We start from the raw sequence: 25,498 nt of genomic DNA on the forward strand, positions 1-25,498 counted from the left end.
GAAGAGATAATGGCCCCTAAACTATGTTCTGGGATGAAAGTTACAGCTTCAGTGAAATCCAATTGCAAATCGGAGTGATAGATTAGAATCTAGAGCCAACGGTACGTTTTCTATGTTAAACCATTACACCATTGAAAAACTGGTTACGTTTGCAATCGAAAGAAAAATGACTATAGTTGAAGAGGTAATGGCCCCTAAACTATGTTTTGGGATGAAAGTTACAGCTTCAGTGAAATCCGTTTGCAAATCGGAGTGATAGATTAGAATCTAGAGCCAACGGTACGTTTTCTATGTTAAACCATTACACCATTGAAAAACTGGTTACGTTTGCAATCGAAAGAAAAATGACTATAGTTGAAGAGGTAATGGCCCCTAAACTATGTTCTGGGATGAAAGTTACACCTTCAGTGAAATCCGTTTGCAAATCGGAGCGATAGATTAGAATCAAGAGCCAACGGTAAGTTTTCTATGTTAAACCATTACACCATTGAAAAACTGGTTACGTTTGCAATCGAAAGAAAAATGACTATAGTTGAAGAGGTAATGGCCCCTAAACTATGTTCTGGGATGAAAGTTACAGCTTCAGTGAAATCCGTTTGCAAATCGGAGTGATAGATTAGAATCTAGAGCCAACGGTACGTTTTCTATGTTAAACCATTACACCATTGAAAAACTGGTTACGTTTGCAATCGAAAGAAAAATGACTATAGTTGAAGAGGTAATGGCCCCTAAACTATGTTCTGGAATGAAAGTTACAGCTTCAGTGAAATCCGCTTGCAAATCGGAGTGATAGATTAGAATCTAGAGCCAACGGTACGTTTTCTATGTTAAACCATTACACCATTAAAAAACTGGTTACGTTTGCAATCGAAAGAAAAATGACTATAGTTGAAGAGGTAATGGCCCCTAAACTATGTTCTGGGATGAAAGTTACAGCTTCAGTGAAATCCGTTTGCAAATCGGAGTGATATATTAGAATCTAGAGCCAACGGTACGTTTTCTATGTTAAACCATTACACCATTGAAAAACTGGTTACGTTTGCAATCGAAAGAAAAATTACTATAGTTGAAGAGGTAATGGCCCCTAAATTATGTTCTGGGATGAAAAATACAGCTTCAGTGAAATCCGTTTGCAAATCGGAGTGATAGATTAGAATCTAGAGCCAACGGTACGTTTTCTATGTTAAACCATTGAAAAACTGGTTACGTTTGCAATCGAAAGAAAAATGACTATAGTTGAAGAGGTAATGGCCCCTAAACTATGTTCTGGGATGAAAGTTACAGCTTCAGTGAAATCCGTTTGCAAATCGGAGTGATAGATTAGAATCTAGAGCCAACGGTACGTTTTCTATGTTAAACCATTACACCATTGAAAAACTGGTTACGTTTGCAACCGAAAGAAAAATGACTATAGTTGAAGAGGTAATGGCCCCTAAACTATGTTCTGGGATGAAAGTTACAGCTTCAGTGAAATCCGTTTGCAAATCGGAGTGATAGATTAGAATCTAGAGCCAACGGTAAGTTTTCTATGTTAAACCATTACACCATTGAAAAACTGGTTACGTTTGCAATCGAAAGAAAAATGACTATAGTTGAAGGGGTAATGGCCCCTAAACTATGTTCTGGGATGAAAGTTACAGCTTCAGTGAAATCCGTTTGCAAATTGGAGTGATAGATTAGAATATAGAGCCAACGGTACGTTTTCTATGTTAAACCATTACACCATTGAAAAACTGGTTACGTTTGCAATCGAAAGAAAAATGACTATAGCTGAAGAGGTAATGGCCCCTAAACTATGTTCTGGGATGAAAGTTACAGCTTCAGTGAAATCCGTTTGCAAATCGGAGTGATAGATTAGAATCTAGAGCCAACGGTAAGTTTTCTATGTTAAACCATTACACCATTGAAAAACTGGTTACGTTTGCAATCGAAAGAAAAATGACTATAGTTGAAGAGGTAATGGCCCCTAAACTATGTTCTGGGATGAAAGTTACAGCTTAAGTGAAATCCATTTGCAAGTCGGAGTGATAGATTAGAATCTAGAGCCAACGGTACGTTTTCTATGTTAAACCATTACACCATTGAAAAACTGGTTACGTTTGCAATCGAAAGAAAAATGACTATAGTTGAAGAGGTAATGGCCCCTAAACTATGTTCTGGGATGAAAGTTACAGCTTCAGTGAAATCCGTTTGCAAATCGGAGTGATAGATTAGAATCTAGAGCCAACGGTACGTTTTCTATGTTAAACCATTACACCATTGAAAAACTGGTTACGTTTGCAATCGAAAGAAAAATGACTATAGTTGAAGAGGTAATGGCTCCTAAACTATGTTCTGGGATGAAAGTTACAGCTTCAGTGAAATCCGTTTGCAAATCGGAGTGATAGATTAGAATCTAGAGCCAACGGTACGTTTTCTATGTTAAACCATTACACCATTGAAAAACTGGTTACGTTTGCAATCGAAAGAAAAATTACTATAGTTGAAGAGGTAATGGCCCCTAAACTATGTTCTGGGATGAAAGTTACAGCTTAAGTGAAATCCGTTTGCAAATCGGAGTGATAGATTAGAATCTAGAGCCAACGGTAAGTTTTCTATGTTAAACCATTACACCATTGAAAAACTGGTTACGTTTGCAATCGAAAGAAAAATGACTATAGTTGAAGAGGTAATGGCCCCTAAACTATGTTCTGGGATGAAAGTTACAGCTTCAGTGAAATCCATTTGCAAATCGGAGTGATAGATTAGAATCTAGAGCCAACGGTACGTTTTCTATGTTAAACCATTACACCATTGAAAAACTGGTTACGTTTGCAATCGAAAGAAAAATTACTATAGTTGAAGAGGTAATGGCCCCTAAACTATGTTCTGGGATGAAAGTTACAGCTTCAGTGAAATCCGTTTGCAAATCGGAGCGATAGATTAGAATCTAGAGCCAACGGTACGTTTTCTATGTTAAACCATTACACCATTGAAAAACTGGTTACGTTTGCAATCGAAAGAAAAATGACTATAGTTAAAGAGGTAATGGCCCCTAAACTATGTTCTGGGATGAAAAATACAGCTTCAGTGAAATCCGTTTGCAAATCGGAGTGATAGATTAGAATCTAGAGCCAACGGTACGTCTTCTATGTTAAACCATTACACCATTGAAAAACTGGTTACGTTTGCAATCGAAAGAAAAATGACTATAGTTGAAGAGGTAATGGCCCCTAAACTATGTTCTGGGATGAAAGTTACAGCTTCAGTGAAATCCGTTTGCAAATCGGAGTGATAGATCAGAATCTAGAGCCAACGGTAAGTTTTCTATGTTAAACCATTACACCATTGAAAAACTGGTTACGTTTGCAATCGAAAGAAAAATGACTATAGTTGAAGAGGTAATGGCCCCTAAACTATGTTCTGGGATGAAAGTTACAGCTTCAGTGAAATCCGTTTGCAAATCGGAGTGATAGATTAGAATCTAGAGCCAACAGTACGTTTTCTATGTTAAACCATTGAAAAACTGGTTACGTTTGCAATCGAAAGAAAAATGACTATAGTTGAAGAGGTAATGGCCCCTAAACTATGTTCTGGGATGAAAGTTACAGCTTCAGTGAAATCCGTTTGCAAATCGGAGTGATAGATTAGAATCTAGAGCCAACGGTACGTTTTCTATGTTAAACCATTACACCATTGAAAAACTGGTTACGTTTGCAATCGAAAGAAAAATGACTATAGTTGAAGAGGTAATGGCCCCTAAACTATGTTCTGGGATGAAAGTTACAGCTTCAGTGAAATCCGTTTGCAAATTGGAGTGATAGATTAGAATCTAGAGCCAACGGTACGTTTTCTATGTTAAACCATTACACCATTGAAAAACTGGTTACGTTTGCAATCGAAAGAAAAATGACTATAGCTGAAGAGGTAATGGCCCCTAAACTATGTTCTGGGATGAAAGTTACAGCTTCAGTGAAATCCGTTTGCAAATCGGAGTGATAGATTAGAATCTAGAGCCAACGGTAAGTTTTCTATGTTAAACCATTACACCATTGAAAAACTGGTTACGTTTGCAATCGAAAGAAAAATGACTATAGTTGAAGAGGTAATGGCCCCTAAACTATGTTCTGGGATGAAAGTTACAGCTTAAGTGAAATCCATTTGCAAGTCGGAGTGATAGATTAGAATCTAGAGCCAACGGTACGTTTTCTATGTTAAACCATTACACCATTGAAAAACTGGTTACGTTTGCAATCGAAAGAAAAATGACTATAGTTGAAGAGGTAATGGCCCCTAAACTATGTTCTGGGATGAAAGTTACAGCTTCAGTGAAATCCGTTTGCAAATCGGAGTGATAGATTAGAATCTAGAGCCAAAGGTACGTTTTCTATGTTAAACCATTACACCATTGAAAAACTGGTTACGTTTGCAATCGAAAGAAAAATGACTATAGTTGAAGAGGTAATGGCCCCTAAACTATGTTCTGGGATGAAAGTTACAGCTTCAGTGAAATCCGTTTGCAAATCGGAGTGATAGATTAGAATCTAGAGCCAACGGTACGTTTTCTATGTTAAACCATTACACCATTGAAAAACTGGTTACGTTTGCAATCGAAAGAAAAATGACTATAGTTGAAGAGGTAATGGCCCCTAAACTATGTTCTGGGATGAAAGTTACAGCTTCAGTGAAATCCGTTTGCAAATCGGAGTGATAGATTAGAATCTAGAGCCAACGGTACGTTTTCTATGTTAAACCATTACACCATTGAAAAACTGGTTACGTTTGCAATCGAAAGAAAAATTACTATAGTTGAAGAGGTAATGGCCCCTAAATTATGTTCTGGGATGAAAAATACAGCTTCAGTGAAATCTGTTTGCAAATCGGAGTGATAGATTAGAATCTAGAGCCAACGGTACGTTTTCTATGTTAAACCATTGAAAAACTGGTTACGTTTGCAATCGAAAGAAAAATGACTATAGTTGAAGAGGTAATGGCCCCTAAACTATGCTCTGGGATGAAAGTTACAGCTTCAGTGAAATCCGTTTGCAAATCGGAGTGATAGATTAGAATCTAGAGCCAACGGTACGTTTTCTATGTTAAACCATTACACCATTGAAAAACTGGTTACGTTTGCAACCGAAAGAAAAATGACTATAGTTGAAGAGGTAATGGCCCCTAAACTATGTTCTGGGATGAAAGTTACAGCTTCAGTGAAATCCGTTTGCAAATCGGAGTGATAGATTAGAATCTAGAGCCAACGGTAAGTTTTCTATGTTAAACCATTACACCATTGAAAAACTGGTTACGTTTGCAATCAAAAGAAAAATGACTATAGTTGAAGAGGTAATGGCCCCTAAACTATGTTCTGGGATGAAAGTTACAGCTTAAGTGAAATCCATTTGCAAGTCGGAGTGATAGATTAGAATCTAGAGCCAACGGTACGTTTTCTATGTTAAACCATTACACCATTGAAAAACTGGTTACGTTTGCAATCGAAAGAAAAATGACTATAGTTGAAGAGGTAATGGCCCCTAAACTATGTTCTGGGATGAAAGTTACAGCTTCAGTGAAATCCGTTTGCAAATCGGAGTGATAGATTAGAATCTAGAGCCAACGGTACGTTTTCTATGTTAAACCATTACACCATTGAAAAACTGGTTACGTTTGCAATCGAAAGAAAAATGACTATAGTTGAAGAGGTAATGGCCCCTAAACTATGTTCTGGGATGAAAGTTACAGCTTCAGTGAAATCCGTTTGCAAATCGGAGTGATAGATTAGAATCTAGAGCCAACGGTACGTTTTCTATGTTAAACCATTACACCATTGAAAAACTGGTTACGTTTGCAATCGAAAGAAAAATTACTATAGTTGAAGAGGTAATGGCCCCTAAACTATGTTCTGGGATGAAAGTTACAGCTTAAGTGAAATCCGTTTGCAAATCGGAGTGATAGATTAGAATCTAGAGCCAACGGTAAGTTTTCTATGTTAAACCATTACACCATTGAAAAACTGGTTACGTTTGCAATCGAAAGAAAAATGACTATAGTTGAAGAGGTAATGGCCCCTAAACTATGTTCTGGGATGAAAGTTACAGCTTCAGTGAAATCCATTTGCAAATCGGAGTGATAGATTAGAATCTAGAGCCAACGGTACGTTTTCTATGTTAAACCATTACACCATTGAAAAACTGGTTACGTTTGCAATCGAAAGAAAAATGACTATAGTTGAAGAGGTAATGGCCCCTAAACTATGTTCTGGGATGAAAGTTACAGCTTCAGTGAAATCCGTTTGCAAATCGGAGCGATAGATTAGAATCTAGAGCCAACGGTACGTTTTCTATGTTAAACCATTACACCATTGAAAAACTGGTTACGTTTGCAATCGAAAGAAAAATGACTATAGTTAAAGAGGTAATGGCCCCTAAACTATGTTCTGGGATAAAAAATACAGCTTCAGTGAAATCCGTTTGCAAATCGGAGTGATAGATTAGAATCTAGAGCCAACGGTACGTCTTCTATGTTAAACCATTACACCATTGAAAAACTGGTTACGTTTGCAATCGAAAGAAAAATGACTATAGTTGAAGAGGTAATGGCCCCTAAACTATGTTCTGGGATGAAAGTTACAGCTTCAGTGAAATCCGTTTGCAAATCGGAGTGATAGATCAGAATCTAGAGCCAACGGTAAGTTTTCTATGTTAAACCATTACACCATTGAAAAACTGGTTACGTTTGCAATCGAAAGAAAAATGACTATAGTTGAAGAGGTAATGGCCCCTAAACTATGTTCTGGGATGAAAGTTACAGCTTCAGTGAAATCCGTTTGCAAATCGGAGTGATAGATTAGAATCTAGAGCCAACAGTACGTTTTCTATGTTAAACCATTGAAAAACTGGTTACGTTTGCAATCGAAAGAAAAATGACTATAGTTGAAGAGGTAATGGCCCCTAAACTATGTTCTGGGATGAAAGTTACAGCTTCAGTGAAATCCGTTTGCAAATCGGAGTGATAGATTAGAATCTAGAGCCAACGGTACGTTTTCTATGTTAAACCATTACACCATTGAAAAACTGGTTACGTTTGCAATCGAAAGAAAAATGACTATAGTTGAAGAGGTAATGGCCCCTAAACTATGTTCTGGGATGAAAGTTACAGCTTAAGTGAAATCCATTTGCAAGTCGGAGTGATAGATTAGAATCTAGAGCCAACGGTACGTTTTCTATGTTAAACCATTACACCATTGAAAAACTGGTTACGTTTGCAATCGAAAGAAAAATGACTATAGTTGAAGAGGTAATGGCCCCTAAACTATGTTCTGGGATGAAAGTTACAGCTTCAGTGAAATCCGTTTGCAAATTGGAGTGATAGATTAGAATCTAGAGCCAACGGTACGTTTTCTATGTTAAACCATTACACCATTGAAAAACTGGTTACGTTTGCAATCGAAAGAAAAATGACTATAGCTGAAGAGGTAATGGCCCCTAAACTATGTTCTGGGATGAAAGTTACAGCTTCAGTGAAATCCGTTTGCAAATCGGAGTGATAGATTAGAATCTAGAGCCAACGGTAAGTTTTCTATGTTAAACCATTACACCATTGAAAAACTGGTTACGTTTGCAATCGAAAGAAAAATGACTATAGTTGAAGAGGTAATGGCCCCTAAACTATGTTCTGGGATGAAAGTTACAGCTTCAGTGAAATCCGTTTGCAAATCGGAGTGATAGATTAGAATCTAGAGCCAACGGTAAGTTTTCTATGTTAAACCATTACACCATTGAAAAACTGGTTACGTTTGCAATCGAAAGAAAAATGACTATAGTTGAAGAGGTAATGGCCCCTAAACTATGTTCTGGGATGAAAGTTACAGCTTAAGTGAAATCCATTTGCAAGTCGGAGTGATAGATTAGAATCTAGAGCCAACGGTACGTTTTCTATGTTAAACCATTACACCATTGAAAAACTGGTTACGTTTGCAATCGAAAGAAAAATGACTATAGTTGAAGAGGTAATGGCCCCTAAACTATGTTCTGGGATGAAAGTTACAGCTTCAGTGAAATCCGTTTGCAAATCGGAGTGATAGATTAGAATCTAGAGCCAACGGTAAGTTTTCTATGTTAAACCATTACACCATTGAAAAACTGGTTACGTTTGCAATCGAAAGAAAAATGACTATAGTTGAAGAGGTAATGGCCCCTAAACTATGTTCTGGGATGAAAGTTACAGCTTCAGTGAAATCCGTTTGCAAATCGGAGTGATAGATTAGAATCTAGAGCCAACGGTACGTTTTCTATGTTAAACCATTACACCATTGAAAAACTGGTTACGTTTGCAATCGAAAGAAAAATGACTATAGTTGAAGAGGTAATGGCCCCTAAACTATGTTCTGGGATGAAAAATACAGCTTCAGTGAAATCCGTTTGCAAATCGGAGTGATAGATTAGAATCTAGAGCCAACGGTACGTTTTCTATGTTAAACCATTACACCATTGAAAAACTGGTTACGTTTGCAATCGAAAGAAAAATGACTATAGTTGAAGAGGTAATGGCCCCTAAACTATGTTCTGGGATGAAAGTTACAGCTTCAGTGAAATCCGTTTGCAAATCGGAGTGATAGATTAGAATCTAGAGCCAACGGTAAGTTTTCTATGTTAAACCATTACACCATTGAAAAACTGGTTACGTTTGCAATCGAAAGAAAAATGACTATAGTTGAAGAGGTAATGGCCCCTAAACTATGTTCTGGGATGAAAGTTACAGCTTCAGTGAAATCCGTTTGCAAATCGGAGTGATAGATTAGAATCTAGAGCCAATGGTACGTTTTCTATGTTAAACCATTGAAAAACTGGTTACGTTTGCAATCGAAAGAAAAATGACTATAGTTGAAGAGGTAATGGCCCCTAAACTATGTTCTGGGATGAAAGTTACAGCTTCAGTGAAATCCGTTTGCAAATCGGAGTGATAGATTAGAATCTAGAGCCAACGGTAAGTTTTCTATGTTAAACCATTACACCATTGAAAAACTGGTTACGTTTGCAATCGAAAGAAAAATGACTATAGTTGAAGAGGTATAGGCCCCTAAACTATGTTCTGGGATGAAAGTTACAGCTTAAGTGAAATCCATTTGCAAGTCGGAGTGATAGATTAGAATCTAGAGCCAACGGTACGTTTTCTATGTTAAACCATTACACCATTGAAAAACTGGTTACGTTTGCAATCGAAAGAAAAATGACTATAGTTGAAGAGGTAATGGCCCCTAAACTATGTTCTGGGATGAAAGTTACAGCTTCAGTGAAATCCGTTTGCAAATCGGAGTGATAGATTAGAATCTAGAGCCAACGGTACGTTTTCTATGTTAAACCATTACACCATTGAAAAACTGGTTACGTTTGCAATCGAAAGAAAAATGACTATAGTTGAAGAGATAATGGCCCCTAAACTATGTTCTGGGATGAAAGTTACAGCTTCAGTGAAATCCATTTGCAAATCGGAGTGATAGATTAGAATCTAGAGCCAACGGTACGTTTTCTATGTTAAACCATTACACCATTGAAAAACTGGTTACGTTTGCAATCGAAAGAAAAATGACTATAGTTGAAGAGGTAATGGCCCCTAAACTATGTTTTGGGATGAAAGTTAAAGCTTCAGTGAAATCCGTTTGCAAATCGGAGTGATAGATTAGAATCTAGAGCCAACGGTACGTTTTCTATGTTAAACCATTACACCATTGAAAAACTGGTTACGTTTGCAATCGAAAGAAAAATGACTATAGTTGAAGAGGTAATGGCCCCTAAACTATGTTCTGGGATGAAAGTTACACCTTCAGTGAAATCCGTTTGCAAATCGGAGCGATAGATTAGAATCAAGAGCCAACGGTAAGTTTTCTATGTTAAACCATTACACCATTGAAAAACTGGTTACGTTTGCAATCGAAAGAAAAATGACTATAGTTGAAGAGGTAATGGCCCCTAAACTATGTTCTGGGATGAAAGTTACAGCTTCAGTGAAATCCGTTTGCAAATCGGAGTGATAGATTAGAATCTAGAGCCAACGGTACGTTTTCTATGTTAAACCATTACACCATTGAAAAACTGGTTACGTTTGCAATCGAAAGAAAAATGACTATAGTTGAAGAGGTAATGGCCCCTAAACTATGTTCTGGAATGAAAGTTACAGCTTCAGTGAAATCCGTTTGCAAATCGGAGTGATAGATTAGAATCTAGAGCCAACGGTACGTTTTCTATGTTAAACCATTACACCATTAAAAAACTGGTTACGTTTGCAATCGAAAGAAAAATGACTATAGTTGAAGAGGTAATGGCCCCTAAACAATGTTCTGGGATGAAAGTTACAGCTTCAGTGAAATCCGTTTGCAAATCGGAGTGATAGATTAGAATCTAGAGCCAACGGTACGTTTTCTATGTTAAACCATTACACCATTGAAAAACTGGTTACGTTTGCAATCGAAAGAAAAATTACTATAGTTGAAGAGGTAATGGCCCCTAAATTATGTTCTGGGATGAAAAATACAGCTTCAGTGAAATCCGTTTGCAAATCGGAGTGATAGATTAGAATCTAGAGCCAACGGTACGTTTTCTATGTTAAACCATTGAAAAACTGGTTACGTTTGCAATCGAAAGAAAAATGACTATAGTTGAAGAGGTAATGGCCCCTAAACTATGTTCTGGAATGAAAGTTACAGCGTCAGTGAAATCCGTTTGCAAATCGGAGTGATAGATTAGAATCTAGAGCCAACGGTACGTTTTCTATGTTAAACCATTACACCATTGAAAAACTGGTTACGTTTGCAACCGAAAGAAAAATGACTATAGTTGAAGAGGTAATGGCCCCTAAACTATGTTCTGGGATGAAAGTTACAGCTTCAGTGAAATCCGTTTGCAAATCGGAGTGATAGATTAGAATCTAGAGCCAACGGTAAGTTTTCTATGTTAAACCATTACACCATTGAAAAACTGGTTACGTTTGCAATCGAAAGAAAAATGACTATAGTTGAAGAGGTAATGGCCCCTAAACTATGTTCTGGGATGAAAGTTACAGCTTCAGTGAAATCCGTTTGCAAATTGGAGTGATAGATTAGAATCTAGAGCCAACGGTACGTTTTCTATGTTAAACCATTACACCATTGAAAAACTGGTTACGTTTGCAATTGAAAGAAAAATGACTATAGCTGAAGAGGTAATGGCCCCTAAACTATGTTCTGGGATGAAAGTTACAGCTTCAGTGAAATCCGTTTGCAAATCGGAGTGATAGATTAGAATCTAGAGCCAACGGTAAGTTTTCTATGTTAAACCATTACACCATTGAAAAACTGGTTACGTTTGCAATCGAAAGAAAAATGACTATAGTTGAAGAGGTAATGGCCCCTAAACTATGTTCTGGGATGAAAGTTACAGCTTAAGTGAAATCCATTTGCAAGTCGGAGTGATAGATTAGAATCTAGAGCCAACGGTACGTTTTCTATGTTAAACCATTACACCATTGAAAAACTGGTTACGTTTGCAATCGAAAGAAAAATGACTATAGTTGAAGAGGTAATGGCCCCTAAACTATGTTCTGGGATGAAAGTTACAGCTTCAGTGAAATCCGTTTGCAAATCGGAGTGATAGATTAGAATCTAGAGCCAAAGGTACGTTTTCTATGTTAAACCATTACACCATTGAAAAACTGGTTACGTTTGCAATCGAAAGAAAAATGACTATAGTTGAAGAGGTAATGGCCCCTAAACTATGTTCTGGGATGAAAGTTACAGCTTCAGTGAAATCCGTTTGCAAATCGGAGTGATAGATTAGAATCTAGAGCCAACGGTACGTTTTCTATGTTAAACCATTACACCATTGAAAAACTGGTTATGTTTGCAATCGAAAGAAAAATGACTATAGTTGAAGAGGTAATGGCCCCTAAACTATGTTCTGGGATGAAAGTTACAGCTTCAGTGAAATCCGTTTGCAAATCGGAGTGATAGATTAGAATCTAGAGCCAACGGTACGTTTTCTATGTTAAACCATTACACCATTGAAAAACTGGTTACGTTTGCAATCGAAAGAAAAATGACTATAGTTGAAGAGATAATGGCCCCTAAACTATGTTCTGGGATGAAAGTTACAGCTTCAGTGAAATCCAATTGCAAATCGGAGTGATAGATTAGAATCTAGAGCCAACAGTACGTTTTCTATGTTAAACCATTACACCATTGAAAAACTGGTTACGTTTGCAATCGAAAGAAAAATGACTATAGTTGAAGAGGTAATGGCCCCTAAACTATGTTTTGGGATGAAAGTTACAGCTTCAGTGAAATCCGTTTGCAAATCGGAGTGATAGATTAGAATCTAGAGCCAACGGTACGTTTTCTATGTTAAACCATTACACCATTGAAAAACTGGTTACGTTTGCAATCGAAAGAAAAATGACTATAGTTGAAGAGGTAATGGCCCCTAAACTATGTTCTGGGATGAAAGTTACACCTTCAGAGAAATCCGTTTGCAAATCGGAGCGATAGATTAGAATCAAGAGCCAACGGTAAGTTTTCTATGTTAAACCATTACACCATTGAAAAACTGGTTACGTTTGCAATCGAAAGAAAAATGACTATAGTTGAAGAGGTAATGGCCCCTAAACTATGTTCTGGGATGAAAGTTACAGCTTCAGTGAAATCCGTTTGCAATTCGGAGTGATAGATTAGAATCTAGAGCCAACGGTACGTTTTCTATGTTAAACCATTACACCATTGAAAAACTGGTTACGTTTGCAATCGAAAGAAAAATGACTATAGTTGAAGAGGTAATGGCCCCTAAACTATGTTCTGGAATGAAAGTTACAGCTTCAGTAAAATCCTTTTGCAAATCGGAGTGATAGATTAGAATCTAGAGCCAACGGTACGTTTTCTATGTTAAACCATTACACCATTAAAAAACTGGTTACGTTTGCAATCGAAAGAAAAATGACTATAGTTGAAGAGGTAATGGCCCCTAAACTATGTTCTGGGATGAAAGTTACAGCTTCAGTGAAATCCGTTTGCAAATCGGAGTGATAGATTAGAATCTAGAGCCAACGGTACGTTTTCTATGTTAAACCATTACACCATTGAAAAACTGGTTACGTTTGCAATCGAAAGAAAAATTACTATAGTTGAAGAGGTAATGGCCCCTAAATTATGTTCTGGGATGAAAAATACAGCTTCAGTGAAATCCGTTTGCAAATCGGAGTGATAGATTAGAATCTAGAGCCAACGGTACGTTTTCTATGTTAAACCATTGAAAAACTGGTTACGTTTGCAATCGAAAGAAAAATGACTATAGTTGAAGAGGTAAATGCCCCTAAACTATGTTCTGGGATGAAAGTTACAGCTTCAGTGAAATCCGTTTGCAAATCGGAGTGATAGATTAGAATCTAGAGCCAACGGTACGTTTTCTATGTTAAACCATTACACCATTGAAAAACTGGTTACATTTGCAACCGAAAGAAAAATGACTATAGTTGAAGAGGTAATGGCCCCTAAACTATGTTCTGGGATGAAAGTTACAGCTTCAGTGAAATCCGTTTGCAAATCGGAGTGATAGATTAGAATCTAGAGCCAACGGTAAGTTTTCTATGTTAAACCATTACACCATTGAAAAACTGGTTACGTTTGCAATCGAAAGAAAAATGACTATAGTTGAAGAGGTAATGGCCCCTAAACTATGTTCTGGGATGAAAGTTACAGCTTCAGTGAAATCCGTTTGCAAATTGGAGTGTTAGATTAGAATCTAGAGCCAACGGTACGTTTTCTATGTTAAACCATTACACCATTGAAAAACTGGTTACGTTTGCAATCGAAAGAAAAATGACTATAGCTGAAGAGGTAATGGCCCCTAAACTATGTTCTGGGATGAAAGTTACAGCTTCAGTGAAATCCGTTTGCAAATCGGAGTGATAGATTAGAATCTAGAGCCAACGGTAAGTTTTCTATGTTAAACCATTACACCATTGAAAAACTGGTTACGTTTGCAATCGAAAGAAAAATGACTATAGTTGAAGAGGTAATGGCCCCTAAACTATGTTCTGGGATGAAAGTTACAGCTTAAGTGAAATCCATTTGCAAGTCGGAGTGATAGATTAGAATCTAGAGCCAACGGTACGTTTTCTATGTTAAACCATTACACCATTGAAAAACTGGTTACGTTTGCAATCGAAAGAAAAATGACTATAGTTGAAGAGGTAATGGCCCCTAAACTATGTTCTGGGATGAAAGTTACAGCTTCAGTGAAATCCGTTTGCAAATCGGAGTGATAGATTAGAATCTAGAGCCAACGGTACGTTTTCTATCTTAAACCATTACACCATTGAAAAACTGGTTACGTTTGCAATCGAAAGAAAAATGACTATAGTTGAAGAGGTAATGGCCCCTAAACTATGTTCTGGGATGAAAGTTACAGCTTCAGTGAAATCCGTTTGCAAATCGGAGTGATAGATTAGAATCTAGAGCCAACGGTACGTTTTCTATGTTAAACCATTACACCATTGAAAAACTGGTTACGTTTGCAATCGAAAGAAAAATGACTATAGTTGAAGAGGTAATGGCCCCTAAACTATGTTCTGGGATGAAAGTTACAGCTTAAGTGAAATCCGTTTGCAAATCGGAGTGATAGATTAGAATCTAGAGCCAACGGTAAGTTTTCTATGTTAAACCATTACACCATTGAAAAACTGGTTACGTTTGCAATCAAAAGAAAAATGACTATAGTTGAAGAGGTAATGGCCCCTAAACTATGTTCTGGGATGAAAGTTACAGCTTCAGTGAAATCCGTTTGCAAATCGGAGTGATAGATTAGAATCTAGAGCCAACGGTACGTTTTCTATGTTAAACCATTACACCATTGAAAAACTGGTTACGTTTGCAATCGAAAGAAAAATGACTATAGTTGAAGAGGTAATGGCCCCTAAACTATGTTCTGGGATGAAAGTTACAGCTTCAGTGAAATCCGTTTGCAAATCGGAGTGATAGATTAGAATCTAGAGCCAACGGTACGTTTTCTATGTTAAACCATTACACCATTGAAAAACTGGTTACGTTTGCAATCGAAAGAAAAATGACTATAGTTGAAGAGGTAATGGCCCCTAAACTATGTTCTGGGATGAAAGTTACAGCTTCAGTGAAATCCGTTTGCAAATCGGAGTGATAGATTAGAATCTAGAGCCAACGGTACGTTTTCTATCTTAAACCATTACACCATTGAAAAACTGGTTACGTTTGCAATCGAAAGAAAAATGACTATAGTTGAAGAGGTAATGGCCCCTAAACTATGTTCTGGGATGAAAGTTACAGCTTCAGTGAAATCCGTTTGCAAATCGGAGTGATAGATTAGAATCTAGAGCCAACGGTACGTTTTCTATGTTAAACCATTACACCATTGAAAAACTGGTTACGTTTGCAATCGAAAGAAAAATGACTATAGTTGAAGAGGTAATGGCCCCTAAACTATGTTCTGGGATGAAAGTTACAGCTTAAGTGAAATCCGTTTGCAAATCGGAGTGATAGATTAGAATCTAGAGCCAACGGTAAGTTTTCTATGTTAAACCATTACACCATTGAAAAACTGGTTACGTTTGCAATCAAAAGAAAAATGACTATAGTTGAAGAGGTAATGGCCCCTAAACTATGTTCTGGGATGAAAGTTACAGCTTCAGTGAAATCCGTTTGCAAATCGGAGTGATAGATTAGAATCTAGAGCCAACGGTACGTTTTCTATGTTAAACCATTACACCATTGAAAAACTGGTTACGTTTGCAATCGAAAGAAAAATGACTATAGTTGAAGAGGTAATGGCCCCTAAACTATGTTCTGGGATGAAAGTTACAGCTTCAGTGAAATCCGTTTGCAAATCGGAGTGATAGATTAGAATCTAGAGCCAACGGTACGTTTTCTATGTTAAACCATTACACCATTGAAAAACTGGTTACGTTTGCAATCGAAAGAAAAATGACTATAGTTGAAGAGGTAATGGCCCCTAAACTATGTTCTGGGATGAAAAATACAGCTTCAGTGAAATCCGTTTGCAAATCGGAGTGATAGATTAGAATCTAGAGCCAACGGTACGTTTTCTATGTTAAACCATTACACCATTGAAAAACTGGTTACGTTTGCAATCGAAAGAAAAATGACTATAGTTGAAGAGGTAATGGCCCCTAAACTATGTTCTGGGATGAAAGTTACAGCTTCAGTGAAATCCGTTTGCAAATCGGAGTGATAGATTAGAATCTAGAGCCAACGGTAAGTTTTCTATGTTAAACCATTACACCATTGAAAAACTGGTTACGTTTGCAATCGAAAGAAAAATGACTATAGTTGAAGAGGTAATGGCCCCTAAACTATGTTCTGGGATGAAAGTTACAGCTTCAGTGAAATCCGTTTGCAAATCGGAGTGATAGATTAGAATCTAGAGCCAACGGTAAGTTTTCTATGTTAAACCATTACACCATTGAAAAACTGGTTACGTTTGCAATCGAAAGAAAAATGACTATAGTTGAAGAGGTAATGGCCCCTAAACTATGTTCTGGGATGAAAGCTACAGCTTCAGTGAAATCCGTTTGCAAATCGGAGTGACAGATTAGAATCTAGAGCCAACGGTACGTTTTCTATGTTAAACCATTACACCATTGAAAAACTGGTTACGTTTGCAATCGAAAGAAAAATGACTATAGTTGAAGAGGTAATGGCCCCTAAACTATGTTCTGGGATGAAAGTTACAGCTTCAGTGAAATCCGTTTGCAAATCGGAGTGATAGATTAGAATCTAGAGCCAACGGTACGTTTTCTATGTTAAACCATTACACCATTGAAAAACTGGTTACGTTTGCAATCGAAAGAAAAATGACTATAGTTGAAGAGGTAATGGCCCCTAAACTATGTTCTGGGATGAAAAATACAGCTTCAGTGAAATCCGTTTGCAAATCGGAGTGATAGATTAGAATCTAGAGCCAACGGTACGTTTTCTATGTTAAACCATTACACCATTGAAAAACTGGTTACGTTTGCAATCGAAAGAAAAATGACTATAGTTGAAGAGGTAATGGCCCCTAAACTATGTTCTGGGATGAAAGTTACAGCTTCAGTGAAATCCGTTTGCAAATCGGAGTGATAGATCAGAATCTAGAGCCAACGGTAAGTTTTCTATGTTAAACCATTACACCATTGAAAAACTGGTTACGTTTGCAATCGAAAGAAAAATGACTATAGTTGAAGAGGTAATGGCCCCTAAACTATGTTCTGGGATGAAAGTTACAGCTTAAGTGAAATCCATTTGCAAGTCGGAGTGATAGATTAGAATCTAGAGCCAACGGTACGTTTTCTATGTTAAACCATTACACCATTGAAAAACTGGTTACGTTTGCAATCGAAAGAAAAATGACTATAGTTGAAGAGGTAATGGCCCCTAAACTATGTTCTGGGATGAAAGTTACAGCTTCAGTGAAATCCGTTTGCAAATCGGAGTGATAGATTAGAATCTAGAGCCAACGGTACGTTTTCTATGTTAAACCATTACACCATTGAAAAACTGGTTACGTTTGCAATCGAAAGAAAAATGACTATAGTTGAAGAGGTAATGGCCCCTAAACTATGTTCTGGGATGAAAGCTACAGCTTCAGTGAAATCCGTTTGCAAATCGGAGTGATAGATTAGAATCTAGAGCCAACGGTACGTTTTCTATGTTAAACCATTACACCATTGAAAAACTGGTTACGTTTGCAATCGAAAGAAAAATTACTATAGTTGAAGAGGTAATGGCCCCTAAACTATGTTCTGGGATGAAAGTTACAGCTTAAGTGAAATCCGTTTGCAAATCGGAGTGATAGATTAGAATCTAGAGCCAACGGTAAGTTTTCTATGTTAAACCATTACACCATTGAAAAACTGGTTACGTTTGCAATCGAAAGAAAAATGACTATAGTTGAAGAGGTAATGGCCCCTAAACTATGTTCTGGGATGAAAGTTACAGCTTCAGTGAAATCCGTTTGCAAATCGGAGTGATAGATTAGAATCTAGAGCCAACGGTACGTTTTCTATGTTAAACCATTACACCATTGAAAAACTGGTTACGTTTGCAATCGAAAGAAAAATGACTATAGTTGAAGAGGTAATGGCCCCTAAACTATGTTCTGGGATGAAAGTTACAGCTTCAGTGAAATCCGTTTGCAAATCGGAGCGATAGATTAGAATCTAGAGCCAACGGTACGTTTTCTATGTTAAACCATTACACCATTGAAAAACTGGTTACGTTTGCAATCGAAAGAAAAATGACTATAGTTAAAGAGGTAATGGCCCCTAAACTATGTTCTGGGATGAAAAATACAGCTTCAGTGAAATCCGTTTGCAAATCGGAGTGATAGATTAGAATCTAGAGCCAACGGTACGTCTTCTATGTTAAACCATTACACCATTGAAAAACTGGTTACGTTTGCAATCGAAAGAAAAATGACTATAGTTGAAGAGGTAATGGCCCCTAAACTATGTTCTGGGATGAAAGTTACAGCTTCAGTGAAATCCGTTTGCAAATCGGAGTGATAGATCAGAATCTAGAGCCAACGGTAAGTTTTCTATGTTAAACCATTACACCATTGAAAAACTGGTTACGTTTGCAATCGAAAGAAAAATGACTATAGTTGAAGAGGTAATGGCCCCTAAACTATGTTCTGGGATGAAAGTTACAGCTTCAGTGAAATCCGTTTGCAAATCGGAGTGATAGATTAGAATCTAGAGCCAACAGTACGTTTTCTATGTTAAACCATTGAAAAACTGGTTACGTTTGCAATCGAAAGAAAAATGACTATAGTTGAAGAGGTAATGGCCCCTAAACTATGTTCTGGGATGAAAGTTACAGCTTCAGTGAAATCCGTTTGCAAATCGGAGTGATAGATTAGAATCTAGAGCCAACGGTACGTTTTCTATGTTAAACCATTACACCATTGAAAAACTGGTTACGTTTGCAATCGAAAGAAAAATGACTATAGTTGAAGAGGTAATGGCCCCTAAACTATGTTCTGGGATGAAAGTTACAGCTTCAGTGAAATCCGTTTGCAAATTGGAGTGATAGATTAGAATCTAGAGCCAACGGTACGTTTTCTATGTTAAACCATTACACCATTGAAAAACTGGTTACGTTTGCAATCGAAAGAAAAATGACTATAGCTGAAGAGGTAATGGCCCCTAAACTATGTTCTGGGATGAAAGTTACAGCTTCAGTGAAATCCGTTTGCAAATCGGAGTGATAGATTAGAATCTAGAGCCAACGGTAAGTTTTCTATGTTAAACCATTACACTATTGAAAAACTGGTTACGTTTGCAATCGAAAGAAAAATGACTATAGTTGAAGAGGTAATGGCCCCTAAACTATGTTCTGGGATGAAAGTTACAGCTTAAGTGAAATCCATTTGCAAGTCGGAGTGATAGATTAGAATCTAGAGCCAACGGTACGTTTTCTATGTTAAACCATTACACCATTGAAAAACTGGTTACGTTTGCAATCGAAAGAAAAATGACTATAGTTGAAGAGGTAATGGCCCCTAAACTATGTTCTGGGATGAAAGTTACAGCTTCAGTGAAATCCGTTTGCAAATCGGAGTGATAGATTAGAATCTAGAGCCAACGGTAAGTTTTCTATGTTAAACCATTACACCATTGAAAAACTGGTTACGTTTGCAATCGAAAGAAAAATGACTATAGTTGAAGAGGTAATGGCCCCTAAACTATGTTCTGGGATGAAAGTTACAGCTTCAGTGAAATCCGTTTGCAAATCGGAGTGATAGATTAGAATCTAGAGCCAACGGTACGTTTTCTATGTTAAACCATTACACCATTGAAAAACTGGTTACGTTTGCAATCGAAAGAAAAATGACTATAGTTGAAGAGGTAATGGCCCCTAAACTATGTTCTGGGATGAAAAATACAGCTTCAGTGAAATCCGTTTGCAAATCGGAGTGATAGATTAGAATCTAGAGCCAACGGTACGTTTTCTATGTTAAACCATTACACCATTGAAAAACTGGTTACGTTTGCAATCGAAAGAAAAATGACTATAGTTGAAGAGGTAATGGCCCCTAAACTATGTTCTGGGATGAAAGTTACAGCTTCAGTGAAATCCGTTTGCAAATCGGAGTGATAGATTAGAATCTAGAGCCAACGGTAAGTTTTCTATGTTAAACCATTACACCATTGAAAAACTGGTTACGTTTGCAATCGAAAGAAAAATGACTATAGTTGAAGAGGTAATGGCCCCTAAACTATGTTCTGGGATGAAAGTTACAGCTTCAGTGAAATCCGTTTGCAAATCGGAGTGATAGATTAGAATCTAGAGCCAATGGTACGTTTTCTATGTTAAACCATTGAAAAACTGGTTACGTTTGCAATCGAAAGAAAAATGACTATAGTTGAAGAGGTAATGGCCCCTAAACTATGTTCTGGGATGAAAGTTACAGCTTCAGTGAAATCCGTTTGCAAATCGGAGTGATAGATTAGAATCTAGAGCCAACGGTAAGTTTTCTATGTTAAACCATTACACCATTGAAAAACTGGTTACGTTTGCAATCGAAAGAAAAATGACTATAGTTGAAGAGGTAATGGCCCCTAAACTATGTTCTGGGATGAAAGTTACAGCTTAAGTGAAATCCATTTGCAAGTCGGAGTGATAGATTAGAATCTAGAGCCAACGGTACGTTTTCTATGTTAAACCATTACACCATTGAAAAACTGGTTACGTTTGCAATCGAAAGAAAAATGACTATAGTTGAAGAGGTAATGGCCCCTAAACTATGTTCTGGGATGAAAGTTACAGCTTCAGTGAAATCCGTTTGCAAATCGGAGTGATAGATTAGAATCTAGAGCCAACGGTACGTTTTCTATGTTAAACCATTACACCATTGAAAAACTGGTTACGTTTGCAATCGAAAGAAAAATGACTATAGTTGAAGAGATAATGGCCCCTAAACTATGTTCTGGGATGAAAGTTACAGCTTCAGTGAAATCCAATTGCAAATCGGAGTGATAGATTAGAATCTAGAGCCAACGGTACGTTTTCTATGTTAAACCATTACACCATTGAAAAACTGGTTACGTTTGCAATCGAAAGAAAAATGACTATAGTTGAAGAGGTAATGGTCCCTAAACTATGTTTTGGGATGAAAGTTAAAGCTTCAGTGAAATCCGTTTGCAAATCGGAGTGATAGATTAGAATCTAGAGCCAACGGTACGTTTTCTATGTTAAACCATTACACCATTGAAAAACTGGTTACGTTTGCAATCGAAAGAAAAATGACTATAGTTGAAGAGGTAATGGCCCCTAAACTATGTTCTGGGATGAAAGTTACACCTTCAGTGAAATCCGTTTGCAAATCGGAGCGATAGATTAGAATCAAGAGCCAACGGTAAGTTTTCTATGTTAAACCATTACACCATTGAAAAACTGGTTACGTTTGCAATCGAAAGAAAAATGACTATAGTTGAAGAGGTAATGGCCCCTAAACTATGTTCTGGGATGAAAGTTACAGCTTCAGTGAAATCCGTTTGCAAATCGGAGTGATAGATTAGAATCTAGAGCCAACGGTACGTTTTCTATGTTAAACCATTACACCATTGAAAAACTGGTTACGTTTGCAATCGAAAGAAAAATGACTATAGTTGAAGAGGTAATGGCCCCTAAACTATGTTCTGGGATGAAAGTTACAGCTTCAGTGAAATCCGTTTGCAAATCGGAGTGATAGATTAGAATCTAGAGCCAACGGTAAGTTTTCTATGTTAAACCATTACACCATTAAAAAACTGGTTACGTTTGCAATCAAAAGAAAAATGACTATAGTTGAAGAGGTAATGGCCCCTAAACTATGTTCTGGGATGAAAGTTACAGCTTCAGTGAAATCCGTTTGCAAATCGGAGTGATAGATTAGAATCTAGAGCCAACGGTACGTTTTCTATGTTAAACCATTACACCATTGAAAAACTGGTTACGTTTGCAATCGAAAGAAAAATTACTATAGTTGAAGAGGTAATGGCCCCTAAATTATGTTCTGGGATGAAAAATACAGCTTCAGTGAAATCCGTTTGCAAATCGGAGTGATAGATTAGAATCTAGAGCCAACGGTAAGTTTTCTATGTTAAACCATTACACCATTGAAAAACTGGTTACGTTTGCAATCGAAAGAAAACTGACTATAGTTGAAGAGGTAATGGCCCCTAAACTATGTTCTGGGATGAAAGTTACAGCTTAAGTGAAATCCATTTGCAAGTCGGAGTGATAGATTAGAATCTAGAGCCAACGGTACGTTTTCAATGTTAAACCATTACACCATTGAAAAACTGGTTACGTTTGCAATCAAAAGAAAAATGACTATAGTTGAAGAGGTAATGGCCCCTAAACTATGTTCTGGGATGAAAGTTACAGCTTCAGTGAAATCCGTTTGCAAATCGGAGTGATAGATTAGAATCTAGAGCCAACGGTAAGTTTTCTATGTTAAACCATTACACCATTGAAAAACTGGTTACGTTTGCAATCGAAAGAAAAATGACTATAGTTGAAGAGGTAATGGCCCCTAAACTATGTTCTGGGATGAAAGTTACAGCTTCAGTGAAATCCGTTTGCAAATCGGAGTGATAGATTAGAATCTAGAGCCAACGGTACGTTTTCTATGTTAAACCATTACACCATTGAAAAACTGGTTACGTTTGCAATCGAAAGAAAAATGACTATAGTTGAAGAGGTAATGGCCCCTAAACTATGTTCTGGGATGAAAAATACAGCTTTAGTGAAATCCGTTTGCAAATCGGAGTGATAGATTAGAATCTAGAGCCAACGGTACGTTTTCTATGTTAAACCATTACACCATTGAAAAACTGGTTACGTTTGCAATCGAAAGAAAAATGACTATAGTTGAAGAGGTAATGGCCCCTAAACTATGTTCTGGGATGAAAGTTACAGCTTCAGTGAAATCCGTTTGCAAATCGGAGTGATAGATTAGAATCTAGAGCCAACGGTAAGTTTTCTATGTTAAACCATTACACCATTGAAAAACTGGTTACGTTTGCAATCGAAAGAAAAATGACTATAGTTGAAGAGGTAATGGCCCCTAAACTATGTTCTGGGATGAAAGTTACAGCTTCAGTGAAATCCGTTTGCAAATCGGAGTGATAGATTAGAATCTAGAGCCAATGGTACGTTTTCTATGTTAAACCATTGAAAAACTGGTTACGTTTGCAATCGAAAGAAAAATGACTATAGTTGAAGAGGTAATGGCCCCTAAACTATGTTCTGGGATGAAAGTTACAGCTTCAGTGAAATCCGTTTGCAAATCGGAGTGATAGATTAGAATCTAGAGCCAACGGTAAGTTTTCTATGTTAAACCATTACACCATTGAAAAACTGGTTACGTTTGCAATCGAAAGAAAAATGACTATAGTTGAAGAGGTAATGGCCCCTAAACTATGTTCTGGGATGAAAGTTACAGCTTAAGTGAAATCCATTTGCAAGTCGGAGTGATAGATTAGAATCTAGAGCCAACGGTACGTTTTCTATGTTAAACCATTACACCATTGAAAAACTGGTTACGTTTGCAATCGAAAGAAAAATGACTATAGTTGAAGAGGTAATGGCCCCTAAACTATGTTCTGGGATGAAAGTTACAGCTTCAGTGAAATCCGTTTGCAAATCGGAGTGATAGATTAGAATCTAGAGCCAACGGTACGTTTTCTATGTTAAACCATTACACCATTGAAAAACTGGTTACGTTTGCAATCGAAAGAAAAATGACTATAGTTGAAGAGATAATGGCCCCTAAACTATGTTCTGGGATGAAAGTTACAGCTTCAGTGAAATCCAATTGCAAATCGGAGTGATAGATTAGAATCTAGAGCCAACGGTACGTTTTCTATGTTAAACCATTACACCATTGAAAAACTGGTTACGTTTGCAATCGAAAGAAAAATGACTATAGTTGAAGAGGTAATGGCCCCTAAACTATGTTTTGGGATGAAAGTTAAAGCTTCAGTGAAATCCGTTTGCAAATCGGAGTGATAGATTAGAATCTAGAGCCAACGGTACGTTTTCTATGTTAAACCATTACACCATTGAAAAACTGGTTACGTTTGCAATCGAAAGAAAAATGACTATAGTTGAAGAGGTAATGGCCCCTAAACTATGTTCTGGGATGAAAGTTACACCTTCAGTGAAATCCGTTTGCAAATCGGAGCGATAGATTAGAATCAAGAGCCAACGGTAAGTTTTCTACGTTAAACCATTACACCATTGAAAAACTGGTTACGTTTGCAATCGAAAGAAAAATGACTATAGTTGAAGAGGTAATGGCCCCTAAACTATGTTCTGGGATGAAAGTTACAGCTTCAGTGAAATCCGTTTGCAAATCGGAGTGATAGATTAGAATCTAGAGCCAACGGTACGTTTTCTATGTTAAACCATTACACCATTGAAAAACTGGTTACGTTTGCAATCGAAAGAAAAATGACTATAGTTGAAGAGGTAATGGCCCCTAAACTATGTTCTGGAATGAAAGTTACAGCTTCAGTGAAATCCGTTTGCAAATCGGAGTGATAGATTAGAATCTAGAGCCAACGGTACGTTTTCTATGTTAAACCATTACACCATTAAAAAACTGGTTACTTCATATACTATATGTTATGGGTATCTACCTTTCTGTATTCTTTTTACAACTACATGTTTGATTGTTCTACTTGACACTATTGTTATATGACTTGTGAGAACTCACTATTTTTCAAAATAAAAACAAGTATAACAAAAAAAAAACTGGTTACGTTTGCAATCGAAAGAAAAATGACTATAGTTGAAGAGGTAATGGCCCCTAAACTATGTTCTGGGATGAAAGTTACAGCTTCAGTGAAATCCGTTTGCAAATCGGAGTGATAGATTAGAATCTAGAGCCAACGGTACGTTTTCTATGTTAAACCATTACACCATTGAAAAACTGGTTACGTTTGCAATCGAAAGAAAAATTACTATAGTTGAAGAGGTAATGGCCCCTAAATTATGTTCTGGGATGAAAAATACAGCTTCAGTGAAATCCGTTTGCAAATCGGAGTGATAGATTAGAATCTAGAGCCAACGGTACGTTTTCTATGTTAAACCATTGAAAAACTGGTTACGTTTGCAATCGAAAGAAAAATGACTATAGTTGAAGAGGTAATGGCCCCTAAACTATGTTCTGGGATGAAAGTTACAGCTTCAGTGAAATCCGTTTGCAAATCGGAGTGATAGATTAGAATCTAGAGCCAACGGTACGTTTTCTATGTTAAACCATTACACCATTGAAAAACTGGTTACGTTTGCAATCGAAAGAAAAATGACTATAGTTGAAGAGGTAATGGCCCCTAAACTACGTTCTGGAATGAAAGTTACAGCTTCAGTGAAATCCGTTTGCAAATCGGAGTGATAGATTAGAATCTAGAGCCAACGGTACGTTTTCTATGTTAAACCATTACACCATTAAAAAACTGGTTACTTCATATACTA

Source organism: Hyperolius riggenbachi, chromosome 5 (genome assembly GCF_040937935.1).
Source record: "Hyperolius riggenbachi isolate aHypRig1 chromosome 5, aHypRig1.pri, whole genome shotgun sequence".
Classification (NCBI taxonomy): Eukaryota; Metazoa; Chordata; class Amphibia; order Anura; family Hyperoliidae; genus Hyperolius; species Hyperolius riggenbachi.